The sequence below is a fragment of the Adiantum capillus-veneris genome, chromosome 12 (genome assembly GCF_014529385.1).
Source record: "Adiantum capillus-veneris isolate H3 chromosome 12, ASM1452938v2, whole genome shotgun sequence".
Classification (NCBI taxonomy): domain Eukaryota; kingdom Viridiplantae; phylum Streptophyta; class Polypodiopsida; order Polypodiales; family Pteridaceae; genus Adiantum; species Adiantum capillus-veneris.
Window position 1 is genome coordinate 8,359,369 of NC_140942.1, and position 15,719 is coordinate 8,375,087.

The 15,719-nt window shown below is 42.9% G+C and overlaps 1 pseudogene; it reads right to left on the bottom strand.

The window, feature by feature from the left end:
- Positions 1-11,177: 11,177 nt before the first annotated feature.
- LOC147445284 (uncharacterized) lies at positions 11,178-13,109 on the bottom strand (annotated as a pseudogene).
- Positions 13,110-15,719: the final 2,610 nt, after the last annotated feature.

The following is a 15,719-nucleotide window of genomic DNA, read 5'->3' on the forward strand; positions in this document are numbered from 1 at the left end:
AAGCTCTTCACTAGTAGCACTAGTCGGAGCACATACATGGTCATCTTGAGAGCTACACTCTCCCTGTGTTGCATTTAACTCCTCAATCTTGACATTGGACTTAGGCTTGTCCTTAGCATCATGGTCTTTCTTCTTACCATCTCCATTTTCCCTTTTCCACTTGTAGCAATCCTTTTTGAAATGGCCTTTTCTACCACAATGAAAACATTCCACATCCTTTTTACTTGTGCCTGCACGGGACTTGCTTCTAGATTTACCCCTGTTGGACTTATACTTGTCCATAGTCCTGCCTCTGACAACCATTGCACTAGAAGACTTACTACCTGCATTATTCTTTCGATTAATCTCTTCCGTGAGAAGACTAGACTCCACATTAGTACTTGTCAACTCATTCGCAGGAACCGAGTTACTTATGGCTGTCCTAAATGTGTCCCATGACTCAGGCAACGTGACAAGTAAAAACATAGCTTTTACATTTTCCTCAAACGTAATTTCCTGCGTAGCAAGTTGGCTGAAAATTGTATTGAACTCATTCAAATGCGCATTCATGGAAGCACCTTCCTCCATTCGCAAATCAATAAGCTTTTTAATCCAATACACCATAGAAGCAGCTGAATGCTTATCATACATATCGCAAATCCGCTGCCATAGCTCATAAGCTGACCAAGCTTACACAAATCCATGAGCATAAATGGATCCAAGTGAGCATATAACCAATGCACAAGCTCAACGAAGTCCAATCTCTACTGTCAACCAAGTACCTGTCCGTACTCAAACCGCAACACTGCAAGCAAGAGCAAACCCGCTCTATGTATAAGTGAACCAAATCTCCACAATATCATGCATAAAGAGTGTCTGTCAAACTGCCATATCCACATCCATCAACATACATAGATGATGTCAACCTGTAGCTCAAGAACACGCATAAACAGACTGCCCAGAAGAGTAGAAGCTCCCACTCAAACCACAACCATATGCATGGCTGTCCCACAGTCAAAATACATGTTTTGTAACCACAGAAGAAACCTGTATCCAAAGCTCCCTGTAACCTGTAACCTGTACCCGTACCTGTACCTGTACCTGCACCTGTACCTGTACCTATAGTCGAAGAAGACAATGTCGCCAAACTCCCACTCTATCTGTGTGTATGAGGCCACTCCAAGAAGAGGCTACACACTCTCAAATGAGCTGTGGGCTCACGTAAGTGGAAGACACTACAACAATGGCACCTGTAATGGCTATGGAAGCTCTGGCAGCAGAAAACTACCAAAGAGAGATGAAAAAACGTAGCTCCTAGTCTGTAGCTCGGATGGGATTTCTAATGGCACGAATGGCTCCGAAAGGGGGGTTAAACTCCAGGACACCTGCTGAAAATACTCGCAGAGTGCTGAACCTTCCAATGCCAAGCTCAGAAAAACCTTCTGCTCTTTGGAAATGCGCGCGTGCGCGAAACCGAAAAACGGCAATGAAACAGCAGCAAGTTTCAACACACTCAACAATGATGATGAAGCTCTCAATGCTCTCACTACCAAGCTCTGATACCACTTGTTGGGATCGTAGAGCACACACACAGAGAGCCAACACGAAGAAGGAGATAGACACAGTGTATGGCAGGGCGGTACTCACACTACAATGTGTAGTTGTGAGTATAGTTATTATGAATGCGTAAATGAATGGCTGTACATGGGCGGCTGAACAACGGGCAGCCGGGCACACGGGCCTTTAACCCAACAGGAGGTAGAAAGGGCGACAGGTCCATGAGCATCAGCATATGCCCCAGAGGAAGGGCCAAGAGCCACCTACACCCCAAGCAAGTCGAAAAATCCCTTTTCTGAAGAGTATGACGCTACCTCACATTCTACCCGACCACAGACATTCAACAATCAAAACCAACCAGCAAACCAGCCATCATTGTAGGCATGGATTCTACAGAGTGCAACAATGGAGCAAGACCAAAATCGAGATGGTTATCAAGCCGCACGAGGGCTAAGGAATTTGCAAGAACCACCACTCTATTGAAGGTATCAAGGAGAGAGTAAGCCAAAGACTCAAGGGTCAACAGAGCCTGGAGGACCACCCATAGAACGAGTTCGAAGAGATGAACCATCTCTGGCAAGAACTGTTAGAAATTATGGCTTAGGAGCACCACTGAGAGAGGAACCAACCTACTACAGAAGACCTGAGGAGGTATATCGATTAGGACGTGGAGATCCAATGATGAGGTTTGTAGACCATCGTAGAATTAGACCTTCTCAAGTGCAAAAATGGGTAAACAAGAAATACACAGGAAACAGAGACCCAAGAGATCATGTAGCAACCTTTGTGCGTGTAATTAGAGCTGAAGAGGTGTTAGACTTCCCTACCCAATTTGCAGGGTTTGGACTAACCCTAGAAGATGACGCTGCCACTTGGTTTGACTCTGTAGAGCGTAGAGACTTTGAGTCTATGGAGGAAGTGTTTGACGAATTTATCGAGGAATTCTCACAAAGGGAGATAGCTCATAGTACCGTCTCACAAATCCATAAATTCAAACAGAAAGATGGGGAATCTGTACAAAAGGCAGCCCTAAGACTAAAAAGATATGTTAAGTTCTGTCATGTGGAAGGACTGCCAACTCAGTCCAGACTTATGCTTATATTCATCCAAGGACTAAGGAATGTGGATCTCCAGAAAGACTTACATATGAAGAGGAGCACGGCGTTGAATGAGTTGACCAAGGAGGCTCTTTACCTTGTGGACAATTGTGCCGTCTACAAAGAGGGGGATTTCAAGGACCTTGACGACGATTCATCTTCACAACAAAGTGGAAGCAAGTCTTCTAAGCCAGCACCGAAGGGAGAAGTAGCTGTAAACCAAGAGCAACTTGTAGATGAAGTGCTAAAAAAGATTAAATTGTACGCCAAACCCCAGGCTAAACAGCCCAAGTGGTGTGCTATTGAACAAAAATGGACAAACCATGGGATAGAGGAATGTTATTATAACAAAGGATATGTGAGAGAGAGACCTTACGCTCCCCAAGCTCAGGTAGCTTTGCCTCAGGTTCCACCGATGCCTAGGTATCAAGCAGGCAACCTACCAAGACCTATAGGTGTAGAAAGACCACAACCGGTGTTGGGGCAACAACCACCCCTACCAGGATTACGACCAGTCGGTATAAGATACACACCAACCCGTAACCGAATCAGAGGATAAGGCTTTGATACCTATGCATGCATATTATGAAGATCCCAACGGATATGCGGAAAACTCTGTCTATTATCCACCGGAAGAACCCTCGACACCAGAACCATGGAGCATGATAGGAAGTACAGGACCACCAACAGTTGCACAGGCAGCAGGAGAAGGAAGATATAGCTTAGATGAACGAACATTGTTGTTCATAGCCAACGGAGGCATGGGTGGACAAAGACATGCATACCAACAAAGAGGAGCTCAAGGAGCACCTCAACAACCCAAGGGACCCTGCTACAAGTGTGGTGGAGACCATTGGCTAAGAGACTGTCCTTATGATGAAATCATTAGAGTCAACGCATATTGCACCGAGTGTGGAGTTACTCATCTGATTCCCGATTGCCCTAAAAACCCGAACAAAGGAGCAAAAACTACCTTGAACATGCTAGAAGCAGTACCTTCCAGTGGAGGGTCAGAAAATGAACCAATCATACCTATTCAGGCGGTGACACGAGCCCAAGCTCAAAGAATGACGAACGAACCCATAGTTGAAGAGCCAAAAACCGACGCCCAAAGTTCAGAAACAAAAAATCAGAGAAGCACTTGAAAAGCTAGAAATGCGCGTATGAAAGCCACGAAAGAACGAGAGTAAACAGCTCTATCCGAGGAGTTAAAACATACAAAGGATAGATTAGAGCAGTTAGAGGATATAGCTAGCTTAAGCTCACACACCACAGCAACCATAGCACCCAAGGAAATAGCAGAGCCCAAAAGTGCAGGATCAGGAGGATCTGTACTGGCAGACAAGGTAAATGAGTAGTTGGATGCGCTTCTAAAAGCTTATGAAGCCAGACTCAAAAAGAACCAAACCCAGGAGCAAAGAGTGCATAAGAGGAAACTTCCTACAACGCTTTCTAGAGCCGAACACCCATCAAGAACACCCATCAAACAATCTCGAAACACCACAGAACTTGAAGGAGACCCTACTATCATCAATAGGTCGCTCTCCCTAAGGTCTATGAACCAAAACCCCAACCCAAAATACCCTGTGCAAAATCACGTAGGATGTCTGGCCGAAATTTGCAGGTCTTTGTTTCTGAAATCTAAAGTGCCTAATGTGTAGCTCTACTCAATGTGAACGCATGGATATGCTACAATACAAAATATAACAACGTATGCTCACCAAATAACTAGATGAAGCTCATAGAAGGAGCTCGCAAAACCGGACCGTACGCATGCAATGTAGGTATCGGTGCGTAGCTCTCTTCGGGGGCAACACGTTGCACTTCTCCGCACTCGATTCCGACCACCAGTGCACACGTAGCGTCAAGATGAAGCTCACACTCTCTCTCGTACACAGTACGCTCACTCACAGACCTCAAAACTTCTTTTTTAAAAGTGACGAAAAGGTCTTTCATTAAGGTCAAAAAGTGGTATATATACCTTACAATTCTCAAACCCTAAAGTTCCAAATCAACCATCTACTCCATCTAACTATCAAAACTGGGATACAATCTGGAAACTTCTGTAAGTCCCAATATTTACAAGGTGAAAAATCAGGTTTCCTCAATAAATTAATAGTTACAAAAAATGATAATCTTCCGAGTAGTCAGTTTCCGTGGGGTGTGTCTAGCTTCTAACACTCTCTCCTTCTCTCTCTCTCTCTCTCTCTCTCTCTCTCTCTCTCTCTCTCTCTCTCTCTCTCTCTCTACATGCACAGAAACCAAGCACAGGAGAGTGAGCATTGATAGTCTTGCAGAAACATTTGCAAAGAAGCTTCTCTACGAACCAAACACAGAAGGGGAGTTTTGCAGGAGGTTTTGCAGAGAAGATGTTTTGCTTTTGTTTTCCAATCGGCAAGCAAGTGGAGCAGCTTTTCGAGCTAAGCATAGAGGGTGTTGGTAGTGAAGCAAGAAGTTTCAAGCAACAACTACAGCTACAACTACAACTACAACTTATACACTGCAGAAAGAGTGGTCAGCATGCACTCTTTGCCACATATCAAGAAGGCCATGGTGGGAACACAGCCACGTCTCGACCTTACAAGCAGTAGGACTTTAACTTTTGGTGTACATGGCACCCGCATCGAGAGGAGCAGCCGCAAGTATTGGATCAGCATTGGTTCCAGCACCCTTGGGTAATGGGTTTATTGGAGAAAGAAATAGGAATGTATCTATGGAAACAACATTGATTGGGGCATCGGCAAGTTTTGGAGCAGGGATGATAGATGGAACAACATGTGTTGAAGCTCCCTCAGGTTTTGGAGCATGTGCAAACGATGCCGACATTTGTGAGTGTGCAAAATGTAGAAGGCTTGCTTCCAGAAGTTATGGAGCTCGCACAAAGAGAGAGTATCACCGCAAGCTCAAGGAAAGTCAGAACCAATATCCATCTCGTCCAATTATTGCAAAACGCCAAGCTATCACAAAGCGTATTGTCATATGTTTCAAACAGCACACAAGAGGCCTTGACAACGAGACAAAGGAATCCATCATGAAGGATGTGTTGAATGATGGTTGCATGCGTGGGCTCAAAATTGAGACACGAGAGAATCCAGTGCTGGTGGGTTTCAGGGACACTCTTTCCACCATCAAGAAACCCAAGAGCAAGAAAGAACTGTTTCTTAAGAGGGCGACTATCATGATGGCCATGAGAGCACCGGCCCCAAACATTTATGCAGCTTCAAAACTTCTAGGGACACACTGTAGAAACTTCTACGCAACAAGAGAGAAATTAAAAAATGAATCCTTGCCATTGCATTTATGCGAGCGACAAGCACGCACAAAGGATGCAATCTCTGATGAGGTCAAGGAATTGATGCTCTCCTTCTGGACAGAGAATACGCGTGTCTCGCCGAGCAAGAAGGATGTGTGCCGAAGACGAATCAAGAGAAAATTGTGGCAAAAGCATCCTGTGCATCTTCTAGAGCAACCCCAGGTGAATGTTTTCTGCATTCTGATGTATTTCTGCACTTTGAAAAGCGTCCTAAGATTACATTAGCTTCATTCCTATCTTTCTTGTTGGCGTGTTGTAAGTTTTTTTGTAGCTGTAAGATTAGGTGGGATAAATACAGTAATCAGCCCTATGGTGGCAGCCACCCTCTGGTTTTCATGAGTCCTACCATTGGAGTGATATGCGGCAAGCCGTCGGTGCTGATACAAGCTTAGTTCTTGCTGCATATCTACCGGAATGGTTTTCATAGTCACCAGATTGTGTGAGGTAAGGGTGGTAGCAATCAATTTTAAGGAAGAAGTCATTGATATGATGCCCTGTCAATCAGCATGCAGCTTATAACCTGGGATGTCCACCTACTATATACATTAGTATCTTTAGAAGTCATTGTCTTGGTGGCTACCCAATCTATAAGACATATTGAGTGTAGCTACTTACTAGTAGGCATCCAGGATGGTAGTTATAGTGTTGCTTGTAGTAGAAATTTGTTGGTCTGGTAGCTAGGTTTTCCCAGCTGGTGGGGTTGTAGTAAAAAATTTGTTGGTGTGGTAGCTAGGTTTTCCCATCTGGTGGTGTTTGAGCACAATGTAGCAATTCAGGTCAAGAGGTGGCTATTTTCTTTTTTCACATGACTAGTATGTCCTTGGTAGCTACCTTTTGTAAGTACCTTGCTTGGTAGCTATCCCATTATTTGTGGTGGGGTGTGCTCATGAGGTGGCTACAATGACATGGATTTCAGTCTTTCTTGAGAGCACCACAATTATGGTCTAGGTAGCTACCCATTTGGTTTGCAGCCTCCCAAGGTAGGGCGTGACCAATCCCTTGCTACCTTCCATACATGGTAGCTATCCCCTAGGGTTCAACTTGCTATTCATTGAAGATTATAGTCAGGTAGCTACCACTCTACCTTCATTTTTGGTTGGGTGCTATGTGGTGGTAGGTGCATGAAACTGGTACACTAACAGATCATACAGGTAGCTACCCCCCTAGGTGGTGGCAACCTGAAAAAGAGCTCATCATACAGGTAGCTACCCCCTAGGTGGTGGCAACCTAAAAAAGAGCTCATCAAGGAGGCTAGTCTAGTGACGGGTGGCTATAGATTGCATGACACATGCTAGCTTCCTGTATTAGGGAAGGTATTTTGAAGTGCATGGTTTCCATAAAATATACTTAAGCTGACTAGGCCATAAGTAGGTACAATCAAGTGCATAATAGAAATAGGTCAACAATTTTTTTTTACTTGTTGCTTAAACCGTGCTCATATGGATGCGAAGTCCAAAGTTTTGCATGTTTACAGGTAGAATTCTTCCTTCGATTTCAAAGAGCCCATCCAGATGTGAAGATTGGGCAACAAACATTCGAGAAACTAAAGCCATACTTTATCCACAAACTTAAGGATAGGTACACTGCTGCTGCTGCATAAGACATGTCCAGATGTCTTTTTTGAGAGATGCCTTAAACCAGATAAGGCAAGGTTCTCTCGGCTTGCATTCATTCAGATGTACTTGCCAATGTAAAATTTGTGGGGCCACTGACAAGTGCAATGCATGTGCTCAAACCTACAACAGTATGACAATACTATGGGAATCTGTTGTGTGTCCGAAGTCTGAAAGTGCCAGCCATCACAATAAAAAATGTTTAATGGGAGAATGCTCTATTTGTGGACCAGAAAAAATGCTTGCATGCCCAAGGGAAGAATCACAGACAGGATGCATCGTGACAGTCAAGCTATTCGAGGATGTCGAAGTTGGACAAACAGATGCCGGGAAAAATAAGAAGAGGAAAGTCCTTTCATTAAAGAAGATGAACAGCAAAGAGCTTCTAGTTTTGTTTAGGGATCACTTGAAGAAGTATATCCAACATAACTCTATGTATAGATGGCAGGCGGAGCAATTCAAAGAGTCTAGTTTTTCCAGAAACGGTGGTATTGTCTGTAGTGGACTTTGCAAAGAACTACACGTTCAAAGAGAAAAACGAGATTCAAGCAATGCATTGGTACTCTGATCAGGTCACAATATTTGTCACATCACCTATATCCGTGTTGCAGGAGTGGTCCAAAAATATTATCACTTCTACATATCAGATGACAAGACTCATGATACTCTTTTTGTTCAGCATTGTTTCATGCTACATCACCAATGGTTGCAACAACTTGGCATAGCAGTCCAAGAACATTGGGTGTGGTCGGATGGCGTGGCCTCTCAATTCAAAGCCAGGAGGCCTTTTTAATTTGTTGCTAGGTATGGCACTCTAACAGGGGCTCTTATGACATGGAATTTTTCAGGATCAGGTCATGGAAAAGGTGAGCATGATGGAGCAGGGGCTGTCATCAAACGTCATCTCACTCATGAGCAGTTGAAGCCAAATGGAGTAAAAATCTAGTGTGCACATGAAGTTGTAGCATTCTTGAGGGAGACCATGTCTACAGGCGTAGAGGCTTCTTATCCATCAAAGACTAGGATAGTATCATGGGTGTTTTGGGGATCAAGTTAGATGAGGTCGATTGAAGTCAGGCATGGGATTGTAAGGCTGTCCCTAATGCACAGAGCATTCATTGCATATTTGGTTATTTGCTGACAAATGGGAGAGCTCTAAGAAGTAGGACACTATCATGCTTTTGTAGTGCATGTATGCACGGTCTCTGGAGGAGATGCTCCAATTCTGCGCATGTGGGGTCTTGGGAGTACGTTTTGATCGAGCCCACGGATGACTTTGAGGCGGAAGAAGAAACAGACAATCCAGCCTATGAAGGACATTATGACTCCCTAACAGATGCTCTGCATGTAGATGATAACTTTGCTGTTGCTGCAAGTGTAGACAATGAAGAGCTTGTGGACTTCTATTTGTTGAAGTGCGTGGGAGAGAAGTCATGCATCGAGTCTCCAATTACCGATGCTTGGGGTAATTATTGCCTGCGAGGACCTTATGTGGTCAAGGGAATTTGGTATGAGCAGCGATCTAGAAATCCACATGAATACAAGCTCTTGCACTCGAAGCCCGAAGTCTATATGTTATCACACCTTGTGAGAGCTATCAAGTTTCCTATGGAGAGAATCAACCACAACTTGTTTATGATGTCCCCCGATGTATATGAGGCTGTTTACAACAGCATTCCCTTTGATACATAGGGACCTTAGAATTTCCAATATATTCAATGACTAAAGTATCCTTTGTTTCTTCCAAATTCAATGGTGCAAGGATACACTGCTATGTTGTTCTTGGGATCTAATTCACAATAGGACGTCTCCTCTCTATTTTTGTACCTGTAATGGTTCCTTCCTTTCACTTTGGAGGTTGTTGTGGGTAGAGAAGTGTTTACTCTGTAATGGTACCTTCCTTTCACTTGGGAGGTTGTTGTGGGTAGGGAAGTCTTCAGCTGATGGTTTAGGGTTCGAGGCACAAGGCCTCATCATCAATGAACAAACAATAATCCAACCAAAATTCCAAATCTCCTCTGAATCCTTAAACCTCAATTTAGCCAGAGCCGGTGATGACTAGGTTTGAACAAGTCAGGAACCTTGGTATTCAAAGCCATTGTAATTTCCCACTTCTAACTAAAAAATAAATATCGCAAGGGGCACCGGACTTTCGAGCCAACCAGGTGTTGAGCGAGGAAACGAGTTTAAAGTATGTGTGTGTGAATAAGTCTAGGTATTAATTGAATGAATTACCGCTTTATGAGACCATAGACGGGTTTTATGGTTCCATCAATAAAATTTGAATTCTTTTCTACAAGTCTGATATGGACAGATTTGGGTGAAAAGGATTCACAGATAGTTGCCTTACAGGTGAGAAAAACCAGCATCCTCGAGTCACGGTCTCTCTCTCTCTCTCTCTCTCTCTCTCTCTCTCTCTCTCTCTCTCTCTCTCTCTCTCTCTCTCTCTCTCTCTCTCTCTCTCTCTCTCTCTCTCTCTCTCTCTCTCTCTCTCTCTCTCTCTCTCTCTCTCTCTCTCTCTCTAAAAGAAGGTGGGCAAAAATAGCACTACACCGTAACGGCTGAAAACCCAAACACAAGGCTGAAATCGCCGAGGTAAAACCCTTGAAATATTATATCACAGCAAAACCCCAGGGGGACGAGCCTCAACCAGAATAGAAAAGACATAGGATTAGGATTAAGGATCCATAACAGGAGCTTTTGGTAAGCGGTAGGAAGAATGAACATCCAAGAAGAGAATTAAAGTCTTCAGCTAATGGTTCCTAGACCGAGGCACAAGGACTCATCATCAAACTCCAACCGCCGCGAATCAATTAAAAAATTGGAACTGTAAAACTAGCATCCTCTCTATGCCCCCCCCTCCCTCTCTCTCTCTCTCTCTCTCCCTCCCTCTCTCTCTCTCTCTCTCTCTCTCTCTCCCCCTTTCATTTCTCTCTCTATCTCTCCCATGCACACAATCTTCTATTTCAAAATTGTCATGAGTATGAATCATGAGTCAGAGGGGGTAGCTACCATGAGACAACAGGTAGCTACCATGTAGAAACAGGTAGCTACCAAAAATAAATAGATAGCTGCCACATAGAGCTACCATGCAGATAAAGCTAGCTACCATGCTAATACCAGATAGCTACCAGTCATGAGTAGCTAGCTACCATGCTGAAAATAGATAGCTACCAATAATAAGAAGCTAGCTACCATGCAGAAAATAGATAGCTACCAATCTTAAACAGGTAACTACCATGCAAAAATAGATAGCTACCAGTCAAGAATAGGCAGCTACCATGCAAAAAATAGAGCGAACATTCATAACAGGCAGCTACTATGCAGAAATAGACATCTACCATACAACAAGATTTATACTGGTGGCATTTGCAAGGAGGAGACAACACAGTTGACTAAGCTTTAAAAATTTCAACTCAATTACAAATGACTTGAAGTACCGCGTATCATTTCCCAACAAAATCACAAATGCCAAGAAGTATGAGATATCCATTTTAGTATGAAGCCAGTTACAGATTCAAGAAGGCTGATATAAATAGGTCAATGATACAAAAAGGAGTTATCAACTCCCATTGGCTGTTTACACAAGTACATAGGCCCAAACCTAAACTTGGTCTCTTACGACCGAGTCGCTTTTCTCTGTGACCAAAATTTGATAACATATTGGGAAACTTGGTCCTTCTCATTTGATATCATGTGCATCCTGACATACTGATCAGGATCTTGCACATAGTTCCACCCTTTTAGCCACGGCAATAGAGTGTTCGTGAGGTAGCGAGGATCCTGTGATTCATCATCCGGTTGAAATGTTGGTGGACATATCATGGTTGTATCATTGTTGAGAATATTTTTGTACCATATCGTCCACCATAAGAATTGATGACCCCCTCCAATCTGGTTTCCTTTTTAAGAGCTCCGATAATCCCTTTACAAAAACTGGTTTTGCTTCGCCGCCTTGCAGCACTCTGATATCAGTAAGTCTAAAAGGAAATTTGATGCAGTCAGTTAGGCAGAATTGCTCTTTCCAAAATTTGGGGTGCATCCCGCTCAGGCAACCCTTAAGTGTAATATTCATGTTTCTGTTAGTGCAGCTGGACTAGATGCAAGGACTAGATGCAAAGGTGAAAGATGACTACGCATTCACAAAGAAATTGAAGCACATCTGGCCTGATTATGCAAAAGGGGCCACAGTCACTGCCTCCCTTGAAAATCTTTTCAACAGAGAAAATATTTGGTTCTCGGAGAGATCTCTGGATTGGGGTATCTTCTCAACAGAACCCCATTCATGTCTAATACCAGGACTTTTTGAGCAGGACAGGTTGGAGGTGGCATACCCTCCATCAGCGGAGCAGTCACAATGCTAATTGGGAAAGGCATTAGAACATCATTCCACCTTTTTGTACAGGAACTTACTTCTTTCTGTAACTCTGGCGAATACACTTCTTTCGGAGGCAATGGCTGCACATCTTGCCCCAGAGGGGAATCTTTCTGAGCATCACTGATAGGGACGAAGTCTAGAGGGGCCGCTGGGTGCACATGCGTGGATGCCCCAGCAGTAGGATCCTGTGATTCATCATCAGACATTGTACCACTCTTCATGTTAGTGCCTTCCTTGCCAGGAAAAATAGGCAAAGATTGTATCAGCAGGAGCAGCTCCTTTGGTGTTTTTGCTATGTTGGCAAAACCTGTGCGTCGTAAAGTAGACAAGATCTTAAAAACCCCTTCCAATCCTTGGGGCATTACCCATTTCCACCTATTGTAGCCCAAGGGTTTGAGTTCCTCTAAACAAACAGAATACAAGAGTCAGAAAGTTGCAATATTTTTTTAAAAAAAAAGAGAAAATGGATCTCACCTCAATGGACAAGGCATCAAAAGACACATGCACCACATCACAAGTCACATAAAAAAACACTTTGACAATGAAAGAGGAACTCCAAGTTGATCCAAACGTTCTATTGTTACATTACGAAAGGATTGCGGTACAAAGAAGGATAGTGGTCTGATACAAAAAGGATGGTACAACCAAAAAGGATGGTACAACCAAAAAGGCTCATAGAAGGGTTGGGTATAAAGCATCACTCATGGACACTAGGTAGAGTCTAAGCCAGGCATCTTTTTGCCCGTGTGTTTGCAGCACCTTTTTTGAGGTTTTCTCCGCTTACTGCACCGGTGTCCCCATCCACAACCACATAATCCTTCTCTTTAGCACTCTCTGACCCTTTGGTTGCATCCAACCTTTTATTCAGGTGTCCCCTTGCCCCCCCTGCAGGAGCAATAACGATTAATAAACACCCTAATCAAGCCATACAGATGCAAACATCTCAAAGACTACCCAGTTATACTTGAAGTCCCTTTGCGTTTTTTTGCATTTTTTGCCGCTGCAAAAGCCTCTGCAATATTAGGGCTTTTTGAGGGAGATTTCTCTTGGTTCATCGGTATGGATGTCAAGGGTTTTCTAGGATACTGGCTCTTGAAGAGCTCCACTTCTTCCCTGACAAGTGGCGATTCCGCAAGTATTTCATGCGCAATGGGGAGCACATCACCATCCATTAATTGGGTTTCCTCTATATCAGGTACATCTGTTTCTGAAACATGAGAAAAGGGCCTTCTGGGTTATTGTAAATCTCTTACAAGAGAAGCTAAAACTTATAAGGGCATTCTCCAAGCTCAACAATGTGAGATTGTTCACCTTTCACATTTACATTCTACAGATCAAGTTACCATTTTGCAACACAAAACAGAGGTACAATAAGTGAAAGGAAAGGTAAGAAGTTGTCAAATGAAGGACACCATCTTGGGTGGTCGTATCCGAAAGAAGAAATTGTGCAATCTTGAAACATTGTAGGTTGCATCCGGAGGTCTCAAGAAAAGAATCCGAGCATTAAGGTGATGCTTCTTGGTTGGCTACATTGTCTTAGTTAAGTAATCTTTTTGTTTTTTCTTGTTATGCATTGTTTTCATGTGCCTAAATAGTGTTAGTGAAGCAAATTTTCTATTATTTACTTATGCATTGTCTTCATGTAGAGATTCAATCTATCCTGACAAGGAAAACATTTACCCCAAAGCCAATATAGGAAAGAGATTGAAGCCACTCATAAGTAGAAGCCTGGCAGCAGATATAGTACATGACAAGAAGTTTAAGGTCCTACAACGAAATGTAGTGGACCGCTTTATTTCAGAGAACTCAGTGCCTGCAAAAGAAATACAAGGCACACTTGATTCACTTGGTGTAAGCAAAAGAGGATATTCGGCTATACAACAATCTAAGCAAAAGAGGATATTCGGCTATACAACAATCTATCTCATTCGTCTTTGTTAAGAAGGGTATAAAATCCAAACTTTTGCCATCAGCCTCAAGTGTTTGGAAAGAGAGGCTTCAGCTTAACGAGGCACAAGGAGACTATCTTGGACAACCCTTTCATATTAAAGCAACTTACAGTGGCCATGGAGAAAACATGGCATATAATGAGTTCAATAATATTTTTATGGACCTGCAGATGTTACAGAAGAGAATGGTGGAGTTTTACAACATCACATTTGAAGAGTCACGAGGGGTATTACATTTGGTGTTAAAACTGGATGAGTGTGAGCTTGTTAAAGAGAAAAAGCTAGAGCGTGTTACGATTACTTTAATGAATAGAGCCCTCTCAAAGTGTCCCAGTGATGATCCTTTGTACTTTAGTGTTCAATCAGAATCTAACATATGGTGGCTTGGTGCGTTTGAGGTAAGCGAGATTCTCAGGTAAGCTCAAATGTTCACATCTACTTAAGTCTCATTTATTTTGTGTTGCAGGTAAAGAAAAAAGATCATGAGATTCTCTATTGGGTGTTCCATCAAACTAATATTCCGGAGGTGATTGATAGACAGACTAACCAAGGAGAGGTACTATGTCTAGATGGAAGGGGAGACTTTCAAGTTCAGTGGCATCTTGCAGGTGACCTCAAAACATTAAAATGCATGTATAATTGTGGAATGGGTGCAATGGCAAAGTCATCGTGTTTGTTCTGCATGGAGCCTGCAAAGGTCATGGACCCAAAGTGGTGGAGAAAAGCTCCAACACGTCACATTGAGGACCCTGCTTTTCGACCGGTTTTGAAAATACCACTTGTGAATGTCCACATCTGTACAATGCATGCCCTTTGTAGAATTGTGGAGAAATTGGTCTACTTATATATCGGGTTTGCTTGGAAGATTAAGAACTCAGTAGAGCGACAAGTAGCCCTGCAGTGCTTAGAATTGGTACTGTCGGATATAAGGCTTCATGGTGGCAATGTGAAAATCCAACGGGATGAAAAGAGATCAACTGCTGAGAAGGATGTCCCATGCAAACCATCCATCGGTGGGGTGAAGGCACGGAGGTTTTTATCTAAACCCCAAGGTACAAGAGATCCGAAGCTAACAAAACATGGAAAAATATATAACACATCTTATGTTAGCAAGGTAGAGTATTAGAGCTGGAAAAAGCTACATATTGCAGTCAAAGACCAAGAACCAACTACTCGTAACGCGAAGGCTGAGGTTTGGCGATCAATAGACATCCTATTTTTGATGTGCGACAAAGAGGACTGGTCACAAGGTGATATGAACAAGTTCAAGGAGAATCTCAACCGTCTCAAAAAATCATTCAAGACAGCATGGACAGACACCCAAATTACTCACTACATGGTATTATCGTGTATTGGATTCTATTTTATGTGCAACTATGTGAGTGTAAAACATTCTAACTAATCTGTTTTCATATCCAGCACATCATCTTCAATCATTTACCATATTTTATACAAAAGTATGGGAACCCGGCAATATGGAATACCCAAGGGATGGAAAAGTCTCATTACATGGCGAGAAATGCTTATTTCAGGCACACACGACATGGTGGCTCTCGAATCAAGGCTAACAGTTTGAGAGAATTATTTGAATGGTTCTATCGTAGAATCATTCATCGAATGCAGGCAAAAGAAGTCTTGGCCTCTTCAGCAACAGCACAAGCCATCAGACATTTATAACAACAAAAAGTTAAAAGATCAATGGCATACAACAACTCCGGTGCTCGTGAAAGTCAACGAAGGTGGAGAGAGACAATGGTGTATGTGAACCACAAGTGGAGAAAGATACTCTGAGTGGATGACATTGTACAAAATTTATGTAATACATGATCTTAT